The sequence below is a fragment of the Mus caroli genome, unplaced genomic scaffold (genome assembly GCF_978045245.1).
Source record: "Mus caroli unplaced genomic scaffold, Mus_caroli_1 scaffold_17, whole genome shotgun sequence".
Lineage (NCBI taxonomy): Eukaryota > Metazoa > Chordata > Mammalia > Rodentia > Muridae > Mus > Mus caroli.
Window position 1 is genome coordinate 28,976,132 of NW_028227272.1, and position 16,603 is coordinate 28,992,734.

At 45.4% G+C, this 16,603-nt stretch overlaps 1 protein-coding gene across 1 annotated transcript in view; it reads right to left on the reverse strand.

Moving 5' to 3' along the window:
* Window positions 1-6,807, reverse strand: part of Senp5 (SUMO specific peptidase 5) — a 37,604-nt gene extending 30,797 nt beyond the window's left edge. The window contains exon 1 of the mRNA XM_021184758.3: window positions 6,632-6,807. The gene's annotated coding sequence lies outside the window, so the exon portion shown is untranslated. The remainder of the gene's footprint in view (window positions 1-6,631) is intronic.
* Window positions 6,808-16,603: the final 9,796 nt, after the last annotated feature.

The following is a 16,603-nucleotide window of genomic DNA, read 5'->3' on the forward strand; positions in this document are numbered from 1 at the left end:
ACTTTGCCTGGGGAAATGAGATTCTGTCTTAAAAACACTGTAACAAAATAAAAGTCAGACTGGTGGTTCTTATTTATTTATTTATTTATTTATTTATTTATTTATTTATTATATGCAAGTACACCTTAGCTGTCTTCAGACACTCCAGAAGAGGGTGTCAGATCTTATTACAGATGTTTGTGAGCCACCATGTGGTTGCTGGGATTTGAACTCAGGACCTTCAGAAGAGCAGTCAGTGATCTTACCTGCTGAGCCTCTCTCCAGAGCAGACTGGTGGTTCTTACCCATTGTTCTAGCTCAGGAGGCAGAGGCAGAATTACTCCAAGTTTGGATCCAGCCCAGTCTACACAGTGAATTATTGGCCACCCAGAGCTACAAAGGAGATTCTGTTCTGTCTCAAAGTAAAGAAACAGTAGCTGAAGTCTATGCCTAGTATGCAGGAAGCCCTAGGGCAGTGGGTCTCAGCCTTCCTCACCCTGCAACACTTGACTGCAGTTCCTCATGTTGTGGTGACCCCCAACCATAAAATTTCGCTGCTACGTCACAACTGAAATGTTGCTACTGTTATGAATCATAATGCAAATATCTATGTTTTCAAAATGGTTCCATGCAACACTTGTGAAAGGGTTAGTAGACCCCCAAGGGGGTTACAACCCACAGGTTAAGAACCACTGCCCTAGATCCAAACAAAACAAAACAAAACAAAACAAAACAAAACAAAAGAACCTCCACCAGAAAGTGACAAAACTAAGAGGTAAAGAGAGAGGGCTCTCAGTCTGGAAGATGAAAAGCTCTGAAGATATACTGTGGTGACAGCTACACAGCATGGATGCACTCAACAGCTCTGCACTGTAGACCTAAGAAAGATAGAGCTGGACATATGGGATTCTTTTGGGAGCTGAGGCAGAAGAGGCCAGCTTGGCTAAATAAGACCTTTGCTTGGAAAAACAAAAAGTTTAAATAGAAAAAAAAGAGGCTGGGGTGGGAGGAGTAGCTCAGGTGGGAGGAGCAGCTCAGTGGTACTGCACGTGCCCAGCACAGACAAGGTCCTCGCTTGACCCCAGCACCTCCAGACAGGGGAGGAAAGGCAGAGTGCACAAAGAAACAGCACAAAACATTAGACTCTGACAAAATGGAGCACGATTTTTTTTTTTTAAAGGAACAACCAAGGGCTGGAGAAATGGCTCAACATTTAACAGCACTTACTATTCTTCCAGACAACTCAAATTTGGTTCCCAGCACCCATGTCTAATAGCTTACAATTGCCTATAATATCAGCTCTAGAGGATCCAACACCTCTTTTCTCTGCTGACATCCGCACTCATGTTACATAGCCACCCATAAACATAAATAATTTTTTTTTAATGAGCAACCAAGAGACTGGAGAGTTGGCTCAGCAGCTAAATGCACTTGCTGCTGTTCTTCCAGAGAACCCAGCTTCAGTCCTGAGGAGCCACTTAGCAGCTTGCAACCATCCCTAACTCCAGCTCCAGGAAATCCAAGGCCCTTTTCTGGCCTCTGCAGCTATCAGGCATGTATGTAGTGCACATGCATGCATGCTGGCAAAACACTCATACACTTAGAATAAAAATATGTTTTTTAAAATGAGCAATCATCTCTGAGTTCAAATCCAGCCTGGTCCACAGGGTAAGTTCTAGGGCAGCCAGGACTACACAGAGAAACCCTGTCTAGAAGAACAAAACACAACAACAAAAATTCTACCTGAAAAGGCAGCTTCAGGTACCAACGAAGACCCAGTTTAGTTCCACCCAACGCCAACAGGTGGACTGCACATGGACAGAGGCAACTGTACTGCCACCTAGTTCTACCTGCACAGGAGTCTCAGGCAGAGCCACCTGAGCCATTACAAGTTGAAGCCCCATTGGCTGGCCCACTGAGCCCCTGCTTTAACTTTAGAATGTGAAATTTGTCTCTAAAGACTAACCATTGCACTGGTTCCTTCTATCACACACACACACACACACACACACACACACACACACACAGATGGGGGGGGGGGGGAGACGGGCAGAAAGGGTGGGGAGAACCGAGACCACCAATGAAAAATTTTATAAAAAGGGTAACATAGTCATGATATATAAAGTGTTAATATTCTTAACACATAAAGAACTCTTAAATTAAGAAAGAAAAGACAAACCGGATAGTGGTGGCACATGCCTTAAATCCCAGCGCTTGGGAGGCAGAGGCAGGCGGATTTCTGAGTTCGAGGCCAGCCTGGTCTACCGAGTGAGTTCCAGGACAGCCAGGGGGGGGGGGGGGGATAGTGTTACATGACATGTGTCAAAGTCCCAGGTTTATCAGCTCTACCAAAGAAAAAGAAAAGCTGTAACACGCTCTCCTGAAGGAATCATCCTGCAGCCAAAGGTTACTTTCTTTCTATTTTTAATGTTAATCTGCAGTCCAAACCTACCTCAAATTAAAAAGCCTCGGCCTCTGCCACCTAACTAAAAAAGGCATTTGCATCTTTTGCTGATAGAATTCCAAACTGATGTAATCATTTTGGAAGAGAATTGGGGAAGACTTTATAAAAACCACAAAAATTATCCTTAATCTGGCAGTCCCACTTTAAGCAATTTAAACTGGAGACACAGCTGTGATAATAATGAAGAGGCTATCTGTTGAAACATTGTTTATAGTAGCAAATACTCAGTCAGTGCCCACAGGCAAGAGCATGGCTGAATAAACTACTTCTCTGTGTGATGAATGAAGCTTCACTGGAACAAGGATTCTCCAGCTCCCAGCAGGCAGCGATCTGTAGAATGCAGCCTTAGAGGAAGAGAGCAAAGTTCACAGGTGGGAAGGTGGCAGAAATGAGGAGGGAGGGACACTTCTCTGAATGTTGTTTTCCTACTGTTCTAGCTTTAGGACCAAGCTAAATGAGCCTGGTCTGCTTGCTTTCTTTTCCTTTCTGCAGTACTGGAGAATTAAACTGGGACTTCATGAATGCCCAGCAAGTGCTCTACTGCTGAATATCTCTTAGTCCCTGAATTTCAAATAACTAACACAATCATACATTAAAAGCAGAAAATTAACAATTTTAAAAAACAATATTCTGACTACATGCTCAACAGCTAAAGACAACGACTACGTATAGGTATTGTACAATGCATACAAAATCTCCTTTTTCATAGACGAAGGCGTCAATTCTGATATTGTCAGTATTCTAAAGTTGAGTAAATAAGTAAAATGTGTGGTGGATAATTAAAGCTAGACTTTCCACCACTAGGAAAACAATGAATCATGAAATGAGGAGGAGGAGGAAGAAGAGGAGGAGGAGAGACAATACTGGAGGTACCACTTATATAGATAAGAGTACATATACATACATATTTTGACTGTTAATGAAGCAACACAATTCCAGTAAAAAGTGAAGCTTGAAATCTCAGCGCTCTGGAGGCTGAGACAGGAGCATAGAAGTCAACGTCATCACTGGTTACGCAGCCCATTGGAAGGCCAGCCTGAACTACAGGGGACTGTCGCAAAAACAAAACAAAATAAAAACCCAGAACTAGGCAGAGAAAGCAAAAGAAACATGAACCTAAAATGTCACTGTAGCCGGGCTTGGTGGCACACACCTTTAATACCAGCACTCGGGAGACAGAGGCAGAGGGAGACTGATTTCTGAGTTCGAGGCCAGCCTGGTCTACAGAGTGAGTTCCAGGACAGCCAGGGCTACACAGAGAAACCCTGTCTCGAAAAACCAAAAAAAAAAAAAAAAAAAAAAAAGTCACTGTAGTGCCAGAACATACACTGGCACTCAAAAATAATGTCATGTCAAAAAAAAACATACCAACATGAAATCTCACGATACCCAAAAATCCACTGAGCAACCACATACATGACAGTTAGAATCCTAGAATATAATAAATACCCTGTATATGTGTGTGTATGTGTGTGCATGTGTGTGCGCGCCGGGGGGCGGGGGAGAGGAAGGAAGGGCTTGCCTAGAACTTCCTATATAGACCACAGTGACCTCAAACTCATAGATTAGCTTGTTTCTGCCTCTGAAGTGCTGGGATTAAAGGGATGTATCACTACGCCCTGTATAATTTTGAAGGTAGAAGGGACATCTTCCTTACATATAATTTCAAATAAAAAAAAATAAAGAATGAGTGAAAGAAACAAAAAAAATAAGAACCACAACTTCTCTTAAAAGTAACAGATGGGGGCTGGAGAGATGGCTCAGTAGTAAGAGCACTGACTGCTCTTCTGAAGGTCTTGAGTTCAAATCCCAGCAACCACATGGTGGCTCACAACCATCCATAATGAGATCTGACACCCTCTTCTGGTGTGTCTGAAGACAGCTATAGTGTACTTAGATATAATAATAAATAAATCTTAAAAAAGAAAAAGTAACAGATGCAGCCAGATGTGGCCACACTTCTGAAATCCATGTGGGCATGAGGCTGGGGCAGGACTATCAGTAAGTAGCCAGATTCTATCTTAGGGGAAAAGCACAGGGAGGGGATATGTCTAGGAGATTTCTCAGTGGGAAAAATGCTTGCTGCACAAACATGAAGACCTGATTGTGGGTCCCCAGGACTCAGATAAAAAACCCCAGAACAGCAACACATCCCTATAATCCCAGGACCAAGTAGGGATAAAAGACAGACTCCTAGGACTTGATGGTCAACCAGTCAGCCAAATGGGAGAGTTCCAAGTTTAATGAGAGACCCTGTCTCAATAAATAGGCTGGAGAATTCGCTTCACACACTTTCACACAGACAAGTGTGCCCCTCCACACATTAGAAAACATTGGAGAAAAATGTCTTTGAAGTTCTGTGGAAAAATTATTTTCAACAAGAGAATTTTAGGCCCACCTAAAACTAGTGAGTGAGAACAGAAAAAGGTTTTTGGACAGGTGACTTATCAAAGTACAAACTTCCCATACACTCTTCTAAGATCCACAAGCCAAGAAGTACAATGACAAAAGAAGGCTTAAATCAGGAAGACAGGGGCCCTAGGGCTGTGGAAGCAGGCTCAGTACCTGCCTGGCATGCGCAATGCTTGTGTTCACTCCACAGTACTTAAAGATGGGGATAAAACGAAAGGTGTGGAGAAAGGCCCAGAAAACTAAAACAAAAGACAGGCAGAGAGCCTGGCTACTAACAGAAACAAAAGTGAGCATGCCAGGCAGTGGTGGCACATGCCTTTAATCCCAGCACTTGGGAGGCAGAGGCAGGCGAATTTCTGAGTTCAAAGCCAGCCTGGTCTACAGAGAAGAAGTGGGCATGCTCCGGGTAGTTAAGAGCACCTGCTCTCTTTTCAGCACACACATGGTGGCTCACAACCATTCATTACATCGAGGGGATCCAACACCCTCTCCTGATCCCCACAGGCACCAGACAACATGTGGAGCACATGCATACAGGCAAAATATGCATGCATCTTTTCCCCCCCTAAAAGAAAATGGAGGAGGGTGGCAAAAGAAGTGAGAGCCATAAAGAAAAGATGCACAAACCGGACTTGTGGTCCCAGCATTTACAAGGCCAAAACAAGGGATCACTGCAGGTTCAAGGCCAGCTAAGCTACACAGCAAACTGCCAGCCTGAGCTACACAAGAAATGGTTTAGAAGCAAAGTACGGGATTTTGAGATATAGGTGCAAAGGCCTCCTAAAAGGGACTAGACAAATCAAGCATCCCAGGCAGATGATTTTCTAAACACCTAGCACACAGATACTATCTCATAACGAGACACCCTGAAAGTTTCTGGTTCCTGGTAAGAAACTGGCCAATACTTGTTACTCTTCTCACACCAGCGTCTTATCAGTAAGCACAAGGCGTCTGAGTGACTAGGTCTCTTGGACGCTGCTCACTCATAGCACAGATTGCAGCGAAGTTCCAACCATACAGGATTCTGCACCCTCTCTCTCTCTCCTGGCAGCCTTCTTCATACCAAGCTTATTCTGGACAAAAGGCAAAAGCATAATTAGTAATGCGCCATGTGTCCTGAATATTCTTAAGTGGCGTTTTAACCAGATCCTCAAAATTTTTCATTCAGTTATTTCAACTAATTTGTATTGGTATAAGAACACGCCTACGATCAGGTGGTGAACTAAAAACAATACCAAACCGCAAGCTAGAGCTTCAACTAGCTTCTCCGGACTTTTAAGTACAAACTCCCATGACCTTTCCGTATCCCACTTCTCCCAACAGAATGGCCCCCACAGTGGGTCAATTAACCTCATCGTGGGGTTAAGAACTACCCAGCACGGACAGAATAAAAAAAGTAGCTTCCCACCACCCTAAAAGCCCAAAGGTACCACGCATGAGCAGGGTGGGAAGGGACCATGGCAAGGAGCAAGCAGAGCTGTCGGATCCACTCCAACCCCTCCACGTCCGACTCCGCAGGCGCTGAGAGCCTGACAGCGATCTCCAGGCAAAGCTTTCCCTGGCTTCGGAAGGAACGGCCCGGGGAGAGGGTGTTCTGGCTGTCTAGATCTCAAAGGCTCGTGCTGCAGAGGCAGAAGGAGGGCCGCGGTCCCCGGAGACCAGCGCCCACTAGGCGGCCTGCGTGCGGGCCTCGGGCGGCGCTGAGCTGGCGCCGGGAAGGGCTGGTCAGCAGCACTGCGGACGTCTCCTGGCCTGGGCTGCCCAGCTCCCACTTACCTACGTTCTTTGCTCCCGGCACCTAAGCTTCTGCCTGGACGGACGCTGCGGGACCGCTGCTTCGCCCTCGCCCACGCCCACGCCCACGCCCACGCCCGGGGGAAGCCAGGCCAGCCACCGGGGCTCCGGCCTGCTTTCGGCCGGCGAGGCGGCCGAGCTTCCTCCCAGCGGCAACGCGACACCAGCGCCTGCTTTTCGCGTCACCTCCTTCCTTGCCCTTCCGCCAGAAGCTCCGCCCACGCCTTGTGCGAAGGGCGTGACTAGGGCGTTAACCTCTAGGCGCTGGGTGCACTGCTGTCCCTAAAGTCCTGGATCTGCAAGGGCAGGTATGGGGGAAACTGCAACCTTGAGCGGCCCAGGCGACACAAAGCAGGTTTCCGACTTCCGGTCATCAGCTGTCCTCGAGCTTTTACTGTCAGAAAGGCTGAAACTGACCACAGCTGATGTACGATCCACTGAGCCCTCACATTCCTGCTCTGGACTACAGTTTAAGGTCAGGCCCACTCCACTTTGCCATTTGATCTTTCCCGAGATAATGTAATTTACTTCTTTCCTATTTTCCCAGGAGGGTAGAGCCTTCATCTGGACCTTAACTGGCCTACCCGAACTCAGGAAGTCTTCTCTTTCTGGTAGGATGCTTCAGCATCCATCCAGAGAACTATTTGTTTAAAGATAGGGTATCTCTATGCAGCACTGACTAGCCTCAAACTTAGATCCTCCTGCCTCAGCCTCCAGAGAGCTGGGGTATCCTACCGGTGTGCACGTGCAACTCAATAAAAACAGTTTCAGGAATCTTTCTAGAATAAGCACTCCCCGAACTAGTGAGATAAAAGGAGAAAAGTCCTCGGTGAACCTAAGTTAGGACATCTCCTGAAAGGTTTCCATCCCAGGTCCAGTTTGTATTCTCACTTTATACTCTAAAAAGATAGGCTAGCAAGCAAGATGTAGGAATAAACAGGCTAGGGTGAGTTCCGGGACAGCCAAGGCTACACAGAGTAGTCCTGTCTTGAAAAAACAAAACAAAGCAAAACCAAAACAGACAAAACAAAAGAAGGAAAGAAAGAAAAAAAGAAATGAAAGAAACAAGATGCCGATCCAGGTACAGGAGACATTTAATACATCAAACAGACAAGACCAAAATAGAGTTCCCCATCATCGTATTACAATTAAAACATTAACTATACAGAACAAAGAAAGTATATTGAAGCCAGGCAATGGTGGCGCATGCCCTTTAATCCCAGCATTTGGGAGGCAGAGGCAGGCAGATTTCTGAGATCCAGGACAGCCTGGTCTACAAAATGAGTTCCAGGACAGCCAGGGCTATACAGAGAAACCCTGTCTAAAAAAAAAAACAAAAACAAAACAAAACAAAAAATAGAAACACCTGGATTATATGACACCATAGGTCAATGGATTAAACAGATATCTACAGAGTATCGCATGTCAACACTACACAATACACATTTTCTCTGCAGCCTTTCTTTTAGGTTATCCATTAGGACACAGTGGATCTTAACAAGTCTAGGAAAGTTGAAATGATCCCAGGTCTTCTCTCCGATCGAAATGGAATAAAACTACTAATCAATAGCTAAAGAGATGCTAGAGCGTGGGAACCTCATGAACAATAAACAGCACACAACAAATGTGTCTTGAAAAAATCAAGGAGACTTAAATCATAGAATCAAACAAAAAGGAAAACATATCAAAACCTATTGGATATGGTGAAAGCAGTCCAAAGAGGAAGGCTCTAAGTGCCTCCCTTAAGTAAGCCGATAAATCGATAAATCTCAAGTAACTCAATGATACACCTTGAAGCCCTGGAAAAAAACAAATACAAATGAGAACCCCTGAAACAGTAGAGGAAGTGAAAACATTAAGCAAGCAGGTCCAGAGAGAGAAGAGAAGGAAAAAAAAAAAAAAAAAAAAAAAGATCTGGGCAGAAGCCAGACATACGCCTTTAGTCCCAGCACTCAGGAGGCAGAGGCAATCTTGAGGCCAACCTGGTCTACAGAGTTTGTTCCAGGACAGCCAAGGCTACACAGAGAAACCATGTATCAAAAACAAACAAAACCAAACTTGAATTTGATTCTTAGTATCCACATCAGGTAGTTCATAACCCCCTGCAGCTCAAGTACAAAGGGATCCAATGCCCTCTTCTGCTCTCCCAAGGACAATCACATACATAAGACACACATTTGTATAGACACATACATATAAGTTTAAAAAAATAAAAGTAAATCTTAAAAAAAAAGTTAAGAGGGAGATGTAGCCGCCTGCGGCCACACTGACTGAGTTCCTGAGTGGGAGGCCGGAGCTGTATGGGAGAGAACGGCAAGAGAAGTAAGGAGACCAAGACAGATTTCTCATCAAGGCCCAACGTTTACTAAGAGTCTGTGCTTATAAAGGGGGAAGGCCCATTCCCATCCCCCCCCCCATGCCAGGCTTCTTGATGCTTTGTTGCTAAGTTGTTAACAATAGTCTGTCAGAGCTATTAGCATTAGGTGCCAAGTCCACAGGTTGTCAGCTATCTCAGGAATATCTCAGGAAGACAGGTTCAGCCATCTAGGTTGGAAGTCTCCAACCCAGGTGGTCTCATTCACAGTGGCAACAAGGTCTGAGCCAGTCTACTCAAGGCTGGGGCAGGCTACAGGAAGAGAGCTCCTGGAGCATTGGTGACTCTCTAATGCTAAGCATTAAGACTAGACCAGTCCTGAGATACTGAAAGTGTTTGGACATGCAGGCTATCCCTTGGATGTGCAGAGTATTGTTTGGACATGTAGGTATTACTTGGAGTGTCTCTCCATAGAACTAAGAGAAGACTAAGGCTAAGTAATGGGAGGAATGTAAAAACAGGGTGAAAGGTTGAGAGGGCTCTGTAGCAGTCAGGCTCTTTGATCTTGAGGAGTGAGGTGAGGGTTGGCTAGGTTAGGAGAAGTCCAAAGATTCTACAAGATGACCGTGAATAGCTTGGTTAAAGAGGTTTGGGTAAGACTTCAAATTTTCAAATTCAGACACAAAGGTAATTTGCTAAGTCCAGGAAGAAGAGACAGTGCTGGTTTGGGTTTTGTTTGTTTGTTTGTTGAGGGTATATCCTGGATTAGAGCTTTGCAGTTTTGAGATACGGTGGGAAGAGGGAGTCAGGGTGAGACCAAGGTCAGCTACATACCGGGATGCTATCTGGACCTTAGGAGGGAACACCAAGTATTCCAAGTCACCCAGAAAATTAAGGGCAGTGGAAATGTTCTGTAGAGACAGTTTAAAGAGGCAGTAAAAAAAAAAAAAAAGAGGCCTTCTACATAATAAAGTGCTGGGTACAGGAGGCTTTGCAGGGAGCCAGCAAGAGTCTGGTCCCTAGAACCACTGTTGCTGTCGTTGCTGCCACTGCCACCACCGCCTCCTCCTTCTTCTCTTCCTCCTCTTCCTTTCCTTTCTTCTCCTCCTCCTCTTTCTCTTCCTTCCTCTTTTCCCCTTCTTCCTCCCCCCTCCTCTCCCTTTTCCTTCTTTCTGCATAAGCATTTTCTCTCTTCCTCTTTATCCTCTCTCTCCCTTCCCAGGGTAACTTCTCTGGCCTCCTTCCTTTGGTCAGTGAACTCACCCACCTGAGCATAGCTTCTTAACTTCTTTTTTTTTTTAAAGATTTATTTATTTATTATTATATGTAAGTACACTGTAGCTGTCTTCAGACATTCCATAAGAAGGCACCAGATCTCGTTGCAGATGGTGCACACACACACATGCACACATTAATTTGGCTTGAATTGTCTCATTTCACTGGCAGAGAAATCACTCATCAGGTTTGAATGTCAGCAGTTTTGGCTATATTCCCTTTGTAGGACATTTTTAAGGTCCCTTTGAACTTGGAAGCTGTACTGGCTAGTTTTGTGTCAACTTGACACAGCTGGAGTTATCACAGAGAAAAGAGCTTCAACTGAGGAAATGCCTCCATGAGATCCAACTATAAGGCATTTTCTCAATTAGTGATCAAGGGGGAAAGGCCCCTTGTGGGTGGAACAATCCCTGGGCTGGTAGTCTTGGGTTCTATAAGAGAGTAGGCTGAGCAAGCCAGGGGAAGCAAGCCAGTAAGGAACATCTCTCCATGGCTTCTGCATCAGCTCCTGCTTCCTGACCTGCCTGAATTCCAGTCCTGACTTCCTTCAGTGATGAACAGCAATGTGGAAGTGTAAGTTGAATAAACCCTTTCCTCCCCAACTGCTTCTTGGTCATGATGTTTATGCAGGAATAGAAATCCTGACTAAGACAATTGGTACCAGGAGTGGGGTATTCCCGTGACAGCCTGACCATGTTTTAGGGAGGACTGTGGAAGGACTTTGGAACTTTGGGCTAGAAGATCCATTTCGTGTTAAGAGCTCTGTCAGATGTTGTGTAGGAGCTTGGAAGATAATGTTGAAAACAGTGCAGAAGATGGAGGCCTGGCTTGTGAAATTTCAGAGGGAAAATTAAAGACTTTTTTCAGGGCCATTGCTAGTTTGATTGTGAAGATTCTGTGGTTCTAGTTAGCTGGGGCTGAAGAATCAGTTGTGATTAACAAGATCCAGAACTACTAAAGCAAAAACTTTGCATTACTGGGACTATTGATGCTGGTTAGCTGGAGCTAAGAAATAGCGGTGATTAAGAAAAGACCAGCATCATTGAGGTAACATCTTCTGGGAAGTGTTTTCTGAAAGCACAGAGGCTGTGTTCCATATATAGCCAAGGTTGTACCTTGTGCTGTGGCTGGACTTGGTAATGTGTAAGAGTTACCCAGGTGGTACTGGTTTTGAAGGCATGTAGGGGTCACACAGAACAGCTGAGGCTCGGCACTGTGAGGGGCCATGGAAGGCCATTGGTGAAGGTGTAGCCTCAGTTGCAATTGAGGGCCCAGGACTGAAGGGGTCATGCAAAGGAGTTGAGGCTTGGCACCATGAAGAGAGCCTATGAGAGGCTATTGGTGAAACCTAGTTACAGTGGAAGACAGCAGCATTTTGGAGATGCTAGTACCATGAGATGACCACCAAGAACAGCAGCAGCAGTGGAGTACAGGCATCTGGAGCCTAGAAGACAAAGTGTGTGCTACAAAGGCATGGCTGGAGAAGTGACCCAAGCCCTTGGAGGAGCCCAGAAGATCGTGAGTTGGATCCCAGACATTGGACAGTTGGAGTCTAACTTTTGCTTTTGCTTTTGCTTGTGACTGTACCCTGATATTTTTCCCTCTTGAAGTTTTTTAGTGAAGCCCACAGTTAAGAGACTTTGAATTTTAAAGTACTTTGAATTTTAAAAGATATTGTATATTTTAAAAGGATTGAACTTTTAATACGTAAAGACTGTGGGACTTTTAAAGTTATTTAAGATCTTGGGGATGAATAAGAACTAAGGGTTGAGGCTTACTAGTGATGTATTTGTGTGTCAGGTTGACAAGGGGTCAATTATACTGGCTAGTTTTGTGTCAACTTGACACAGCTGGAGTTATCACAGAGAAAAGAGCTTCAATTGAGGAAATGCTTCCATGAGATCCAACTATAAGTCATTTTCTCAATTAGTGATCAAGGGGGAAAGGCCCCTTGTGGGTGGAACAATCCCTGGGCTGGTAGTCTTGGGTTCTATAAGAGAGTAGGCTGAGCAAGCCAGGGGAAGCAAGCCAGTAAGGAACATCTCTCCATGGCTTCTGCATCAGCTCCTGCTTTCTGACCTGCCTGAATTCCAGTCCTGACTTCCTTCAGTGATGAACAGCAATGTGGAAGTGTAAGCTGAATAAACCCTTTCCTCCCCAACTGCTTCTTGATCATGATGTTTGTGCAGGAATAGAAACCCTGACTAAGACAGAAGGCAAATGTACCCCCTCTGAGCAATACTCAGGGCATACCCACTGTCCAGGGCATGCTGTGACTATGAAGTGCTCAGTAGAACTTGAGAAATTTTGACTTAATTGAGCCTTTAGGCCTGTGGTAGATAAATCTGTGAGGAGCCATGCCAAGGCAGTATTCCTAAGCATATTAGAGAGTTTTTGGTCCGTGTCTATGAGGAGGGAATAGAAAGGAAATATTTCCTAGTGGAGGTGGCCAAAAAGGAAGGGCGTGGTGGCACACACATTTAATCTCAGAACTCAGGAGGCAGAGGCAAGAGGATCTTTGTGAGTTCAAGGTCAGCCTCATCCACACATCTGGATCCAGGACTGCATAAAGGGACCCAGTCTTGAAAACAAATTAAATTAAATTCATAAAGGACATCCTCACAAGGTATACCTCTGCTCGATGAGGTACCCACTGGCAGGAGGAGGGACGTGATCCTGAGAAAGGAGAGGCATGCCAGGGGCACCAAGAATTGGGTGCCCTCTACCTGGTGGGTGACTGTGGTGGGGAGTCAGTGCAGGAGCTGCCTGAGGAAGGCATCTGAGGAACCAAGAAAGGATGAAGGAGGAGTGGAGGATCCCCATGGTAGTCACCACATGAAAGATCAACAAGCTCAGACATCTGAGCGTCACCTCAGGGCAGACAGGATACAGGAAGAAGACCAGCACACACTGGCCTCTAGGATGCAGCCCTGGGCCGGGCAGGCAGTAGCTGCAGGGCAAAGAAAAGGAAGTGGGAAGAGGACTAAAGTCCCTCTCTCTTTCCCTTTCCCTTCCTCTCTCCCTCCCCACTGGTTGTTGCTAGGGGTATCCAGGGAACCAAGATGAGCAGTGGGTTAAAGAATGTCAGGTAATAGACAAACATTTCCCCCGGGGAAGAATCTGGACAAACGAGTTACTTTAGTTTTGAGAACTGTCATTGTTTAACCAAAATGGAGGCACTTTACAAAATGGTGTCATTTCGTGGGTGCACACACACACACACACACACACACACAAGCACAGATACACAGGGGTTGGGGGTAAATAACTCATCTTTCTCAGTAAGTTTTCAGCCATCTTGTCGCCGAGGGCAGGGTCCTGAAACACATTTTCAAGCTTTTGCCAAGCGGCACTGGTTACTCTTGTGTGCCCAAACAGTTAACTGAAGGCGGAAGGAAAGGTCAGCACCTCCGTCCTTTGTTTTGGTCTGTACATTGACAGAGGCACAGAGGTCAGTTTCTTCTTGAGTCCTCTTGAATTCCACGAAGAACAAAACCTTACAGACCAGGCTCACCTCCCCACCTAGAAGACAGCAGTTCTCACCCTTCCTAATGCGGCGACCCTTGAATACAGTTATTGTGGTGACCTCTAACCATAAAATTATTTTCATTGCTACTTCATAACTGTACTCTTGGGACTCTTATTGACTGTAATGTAAATATCTGTTTTCTGATGGTCTTAGGTGACCCCTGTGAATGGGGTGAATGGGTCATTCAACCCCAAGGTTGAGAACCAGTGATCTCAGAGGTCAGCACTGTCCCCTCACAGACTGATAAACAATCAGTGTATCAGAGTACCTTGCAGGTGGGACTGGATCTGACAGTAACTTTGGCATGGCCTCCACTGCACCTTAGCCAGGACTGTTTAGTTATGTCCTTGCCCTCACATCAGGACCTGGAAGCTGAATATTGGACTCTTCCATACAGGTGTGGGATCTCTGGGCTCTGTTTCTCACTGGCCACACTGACTCAGTCTCCTCTGTTTTTCACCACTCCATGTCTCTGTAATTGGTGTACTTAAGACTGGAGGAATGGTCTAGCATTGAGGAGCTGCCCAGGCAAGTTTTGCCCTAAAAACTCCAGTCTTGGTCCCTTTTACAAGATCTTTGTGTCCTTACTCAGAAGGAAAGTCAGGAAGGACAATTTTATTGCACCCAGCATGATGGTGCACTCCTGTAATCCCAGCACTTGGGAACCAGATGGAAGCAGAAAGATCTAGATCTTCAGGCCAGCCTGTGCTAATAAGACCCTATCTAAAAAAGAAAGAAATGGAGAGAAAAAGAGGAGAGAATGATCGCAAGAGTTACTTACAGGAGTGTGAGTGAAGGGTGACTTACAGGAGCAGAAATGACTCATAGACAGCTGTATCACCAGAGCCAGCCAACATAGGTGACAGCTCTTGAAAGCTGGAAACCCGGAGCTCACTGCACAGCCTGCAGGCAGCTTGACAGGTTGCAGTGTCTAGGCTCTGGCAGCTCAGATAGTCTGAGTGTCTCTCAGCAGTCCACACTGCTTATATAAGCGCAGAAGGTGGAGCCTCACAGGGTTGGCTGAATTGGACTTTTATGGTATCCTTACACTGGTCTGTCTCTGGTTACCTATCTGGGGTGGGGGGAGTATATGTTTAGTCACATCTCTTTGGGAATGTGGTGACATGTGTGCATACACACACACCATCCTGTTTAGCATTGTTAACTTGCCACAGCCTAGAGTCATCAGAGAGGAGAAGCTTCAGTGGAGGAATTAATTACCCTGATCAGATTCGATTGTGGGTTATGTTTGTGAAGACTGGATCATTGATTGATGAAAGGGACACAGCCCACTCTGGGTGGCACCATCCCCTAGTAAAGGGGCCTGGGCTGTATAAGAAAGCTAGCAGAATATGAGTGTGTAGCAAGCAGTGTTACTCAGTAGTTTTTATTGTACTTCCCTGGAGCTCTCTGGCTAGAGGAAATGCTGAATGGAATAGCAAGTACTCCTGCCTTTAGCTATCTTCAGTTACTGCCCTTGCTTCTTTCAATGGCAAACTGTAATCTGGAAGTGGAAGTCTAACATGAAATAAACACTCTTTCTTCCATAGGTTGATTTTGGTCAGTGTTTTATCACAGCAAAAGTTCTAGCACACATGTGCATGCACTCGCACATACAGTTGCCTCTGCTTCCTGAGTGTGGGAATAAAGACTTGCACTAGTACACCCAGAAATACATGTCATTTTTAATTCTTGTTGTTGTTGTTATTTTGTCTTTGCAAGACAGGGTTTCTCTGCATAGCCCTGGCTGTCCCGGAACTCCATCTGCAGACCAGGCTGAACTCAGTCTGCCTCTGCCTCCTGAGTGCTGGGATTAAAGGCATATGAGACTACTACCTGGCTATTTTTTAAAAATTTTAAAGGTCCTGGTTTGGGGTTCGAGAGAGACTGAGGTGGTGGCTATCCTTTGGGTGAGAAATTTATTAGAAGAATTCTTTTTTTTTTTTTTAAGATTTTTTTTTTTTTAATTATATGTAAGTACACTGTAGCTGTCTTCAGACACTCCAGAAGAGGGTGCCAGATCTCGTTACGGATGGTTGTGAGCCACCATGTGGTTGCTGGGATTTGAACTCTGGACCTTCGGAAGAGCAGTCGGGTGCTCTTACCCACTGAGCCATCTCACCAGCCCCTAGAAGAATCCTTTTGTAAATTGGTATTACATTTATTTATGGAGGGATGCATTCCAGAGCATGTGTGTGGTGGTCAAAGACAATTTGTGGGAATCAGCTCTCTCCTTCCATCATTCAGCTCTCAGGATTGAACTCAGGGGGTCAATCTTGACTGCCAAAGCCTTTAACTGCTGAGCCATCTCACCTGTCCTGTGCCTGGCAAGAGCACATGTGCACTCCACATTTGTAGAGAAGGATCTGCACATACACTCTAAGTGGCTTAGCATGGACACTCTCTAGTGTCCCAGGTACTGCCTTAGGAGGAATGTAAGGCTCAGCAGCCAGGGAACATGCAGACTCTTTGACAGAGACCATTACGCTAAAGCGTGGGAGATAATAGAGATGCCAGCATCATGGATCTCGGAGACAAGGCTGACCACATGACCAGAGGGACAAGATGGATCTTTAGAATGACTGCCAGCCTTTGCTCCCATCCTTATAAATCATGCACGTTTTCATTGTTTCTGAGGCAGGTCTTATATAGCCCAGGGTAGCCTCAAACATAGTATGTAGCAGAGAACAGCTTTGAACATCTGATCTCTTGCCTCCACCACCCAAATTCTGGGCACTACGGTCCAAGATGAGGCAGTGGGGTTCTTTATTTGTTTGTTTGGAAAGATTTATTTTATATATGAGTACACCATTGCTCTCTTCAGACACACCAGAAG